At 28.3% G+C, this 4,113-nt stretch overlaps 1 long non-coding RNA gene across 1 annotated transcript; it reads left to right on the top strand.

The window, feature by feature from the left end:
• Window positions 1-542: 542 nt before the first annotated feature.
• Window positions 543-2,614, top strand: LOC143903712 (uncharacterized). Its single transcript, XR_013258795.1, has 2 exons — window positions 543-1,123; window positions 2,517-2,614. It is a non-coding gene; the product is annotated as an uncharacterized LOC143903712 (long non-coding RNA).
• The last annotated feature ends 1,499 nt before the right edge of the window (window positions 2,615-4,113 follow it).

Genomic DNA, 4,113 nt, shown 5'->3' with positions numbered 1-4,113 from the left:
CATTTCTCGTTTGGGTTTTTCTCCCAAAATTTCAAAATTCCCAAAATTTTTTTTTTTTTTTTCAAAATGGGCAGTTCTCCCGGAGTTCTGCAAAATTTCATAACCCCAAAAAATTTTTTTTTTTTTTTTTAAATGGGAATTTTTGCCGGATTTCCGGGCAAATTTAAATAAGCCCCAAAAAGTTTTTTTTTTTTTTTTTTTTTAAAAAAATCGCAAGTTTTCCCGGAGTTCTGCAAAGTTACCCCCTCCAAAATTTTAAAACCCCTCAAAAATTTAAATAAGTCCCAAAAAGTTTTTTTTTTTCTTTTTTTTAAAAAATGGGCATTTCTCCCGGGAGTTCCCCAAATTTTATATTTTCCAAAAAGTATTTTTTTTTTTTTAAAAAATCGGCATTTTTGGGCCGGAGTTTTTTGCAAAATTTTCATAATCCCACAAATTTTTTTTTTTTCAAAAATGGGCAGTTCTCCCGGAGTTCTGAAAATTTTCAACCCCCCCAAAAGTTTTTTTTTTTTTTTTAATGGGCATTTCCCTCCCCGGGATTTCTGCAAAATTTCATAAGTCCCAAAAAGTATTTTTTTTTTTTTTTTTTTTTAAATCGGCAGTTTTCGCCGGAGTTCTGCAAAATTTCATAAGTCCCAAAAAGTATTTTTTTTTTTTTTTTTTAAATCGGCAGTTTTCGCCGGAGTTCTGCAAAATTTCATAAGTCCCAAAAAGTATTTTTTTTTTTTTTCAAAAATCGGCAGTTCTCGCCGGAGTTCTGCAAAATTTCATAAGTCCCAAAAAGTATTTTTTTTTTTTTTTTCAAAAATCGGCAGTTCTCGCCGGAGTTCTGCAAAATTTCATAAGTCCCAAAAAGTATTTTTTTTTTTTCAAAAATTGGCAGTTCTCGCCAGAGTTCTGCAAAATTTCATAAGTTCCAAAAAGTTTTTTTTTTTTTTTTTTCAAAAAATCGGCAGTTCTCGCCGGAATTCTGCAAAATTTCATAAGTCCCAAAAAGTATAATTTTTTTTTTTCAAAAATCGGCAGTTCTCGCCGGAGTTCTGCAAAATTTCATAAGTCCCAAAAAGTATTTTTTTTTTTCAAAAATCGGCAGTTTTCGCCGGAGTTCTGCAAAATTTCATAAGTCCAAAAAAATTTTTTTTTTTTTTTTCTTTTTATTAAATCGCAGTGTTTCGCCGGAGTTCTGAAAAATTTCATAAGTCCCAAAAAGTATTTTTTTTTTCAAAAATCGGCATTTCTCGCCGGAGTTCTGCAAATTTACATAAGTCCAAAAAAATATTTTTTTTTTTTTTTTTCAAAATCGGCAGTTCTCGCCGGAGTTAAAATTGCAAAATTTTCATAAAGTTCCCAAAATCATTGTTTTTTTTTTTTCAAAACTCGGCAGTTGTCGCCGGAGTTCTGCAAAATTTCATAAGTCCCAAAAAGTATTTTTTTTTTCTAAAATCGGCAGTTCTCGCCGGAGTTCTGCAAAATTTCATAAGTCCTTAAAATTTTTTTTTTTTTTAAAATTCGGCATTTTTGCCGGAGTTCTGCAAAATTTCATAAGTCCAAAAAATATATTTTTTTTTCAAAAATCGGCAGTTCTCGCCGGAGTTCTGCAAAATTTCATAAGTCCCAAAAAGTATTTTTTTTTTTTTCAAAAATCCGCAGTTTTCGCCGGAGTTTTGCAAAATTTTAAAAGTCCCAAAAATTTTTTTTTTTTTTTAAAAAATCGGAATTTTTTGCCGGATTCTGCAAAATTTCATAAGTCCCAAAAAAAATTTTTTTTTTTTTTTCAAAAATCGGCAGTTCTCGCCGGAGTTCTGCAAAATTTCATAAATCCAAAAAAGTATTTTTTTTTTTTTTTCAAAAATCGGCAGTTCTCGCCGGAGTCTGCAAAATTTCTAAGTCCCAAAATATATTTTTTTTTTTTTCAAAAAATCGGCGTTCTCGCCGGAGTTTCTGCAAAATTTCATAAGTCCCAAAAAGTATTTTTTTTTTTCAAAAATCGGGCAGTTCTCGCCGGAGTTTTTCAAATTTCATAAGTCCCAAAAAGTTTTTTTTTTTTTTTTTTTCAAAAATCGGCAGTTTTCGCCGGAGTTCTGCAAAATTTCATAAGTCCCAAAAAATATTTTTTTTTTTCAAAATTGGCAGTTCTCGCCGGAGTTCTGCAAAATTTCATAAGTCCCAAAAAAAAAATATATATATATATATATTTTTTTTTCAAAAATCGGCAGTTCTCGCCGGAGTTCTGCAAAATTTCATAATTCCCAAAAAATATTTTTTTTTTTCAAAATCGGCAGTTCTCGCCGGAGTTCAGCAAAATTTCATAAGTCCCAAAAAGTATTTTTTTTTTCAAAAATCGGCAGTTTTCGCCGGAGTTCTGCAAAATTTCATAAATCCCAAAAAGTATTTTTTTTTTTTCAATAATCGGCAATTCTCGCCGGAGTTCTGAAAATTTCATAAGTCCCAAAAAGTTTTTTTTTTTTTTTTTCAATAATCGGCAGTTCTCGCCGGAGTTCTGCAAAATTTCATAGGTCCCAAAAAGTATTTTTTTTTTTTCAAAAATCGGCAGTTCTCGCCGGAGTTCTGCAAAATTTCATAAGTCCCAAAAAGTATTTTTTTTTTTCAAAAATCGGCAGTTCTTGCCGGAGTTCTGCAAAATTTCATAAGTCCCAAAAAGTATTTTTGTTTTTTTTTAAATTGGCAGTTTTCGCTGGAGTTCTGCAAAATTTCCTAAGTCCCAAAAAATATTTTTTTTTTTTTTTTTTTTTTACATTCCGAGTTAATTATGTCCAGTTTTTTTAAATTTTTCAATCATACCAAATTTTTTTTTTTACGCTTTGCAGTTCGAATTAAGTCCAAATTTTTTTTTTTTTAATCGAGTTTCCGAAGTTTAATTTCAATCCAAAAGTATTTTTTTTTCAAAATCGAGTTCTCGGGAGTTCTGCAAATTTCATAATCCCAAATGTTTTTTTTTTTTTTTTTAAAACGGTAGTTTGCGAGTTTCAAAATTTTATCCAAAAATTTTTTTTTTTTTTTCAAAAATGTGCAGTTTGCATTTTCAAAATTTCTACCAATTTTTTTTTTTTTTCAAAAATCGGATTCATCCAGGAAGTTTCAAAATTTTTTTCAAAGTCCAAAATTTTATCCAATTTATTTTTCCAATTTTTAATTTTTTTTAACGGCAGTTTCAATTCTGAAAGTTCCAAATCCAAAAAATTTTTTTTTTTTTTCAAAAATCGGCAGTTCGCAGTTCTGCAAAATTTAAGTCCCAAAAAGTATTTTTTTTTTTTTTTAAAATCGGCAGTTCGCCAGTTCAAAATTTAATAATTCCCAAAAGGTTTTTTTTTTTTTCAATAATCGAATTTCGTTTTGCAAATTCAAAGTCCAAAAATTTTTTTTTTTTTTTTAAAAATCGCAGTTCCGGATTTTTTTCAAATCAGTTTTGATTTTTTTTCAAAGAGTTTTTTGTTTCAAAATTAGTTCCAAAAATTTTTTTTTTTCAAAAAATCGCATTTCGAGTTTGCAAAATTTCATAAGTCCCAAAAGATTTTTTTTTTTTTAAAACGGGTTTTCGGGTTTGCAAAAATTTCTAAGTCCCAAAAAGTTTTTTTTTTTTTTTCAAAAATGGCAGTTTCGCCGAATTCTGCAAAATTTATAGTCCCAAAAAATTTTTTTTTTTTTTTTTATTCAATTTGCCGGTTGCAAAATTTCATAATCCCAAAAGTATTTTTTTTTTTTTTTAAAATCGGCATTCTGCAGGTTTGCAAAATTTCAAGTCCCAAAAGTTTTTTTTTTTTTTTAAAAATCGGTTTTTGCCGAGTTCTCCAAAATTCATATCCAAAAAATTTTTTTTTTTCAAAATGATTTTTTTCAGAAAGTTCTGCAAAATTCATATCCCAAAAGATTCTATTTTTTTTTTTTTTTTTAAATGGCTTTTTGCCGATTTGCAAAATTTCTAAGTCCAAAAGTTTATTTTTTTTTCAAAAATCGGCAGTTTCGCGGATTCTGCAAAATGTCATATCCAATATTTTTTTTTTTTTTCCAAAAATCGTTTTTTCAGAATTCAATTTCAGAATTCAGCAAAAATTTTTTTTCAAAAATGATTTTTTTTTCAAAATTCATATCCAA

The sequence above is a fragment of the Temnothorax americanus genome, unplaced genomic scaffold, assembly GCF_048541705.1.
Source record: "Temnothorax americanus isolate GAGA-0224 unplaced genomic scaffold, ASM4854170v1 Scaffold493, whole genome shotgun sequence".
NCBI classification, from domain to species: domain Eukaryota; kingdom Metazoa; phylum Arthropoda; class Insecta; order Hymenoptera; family Formicidae; genus Temnothorax; species Temnothorax americanus.
The sequence above is the reverse complement of the archived record's forward strand: the minus strand, read 5'-3'. Positions and strand labels throughout refer to the sequence as shown.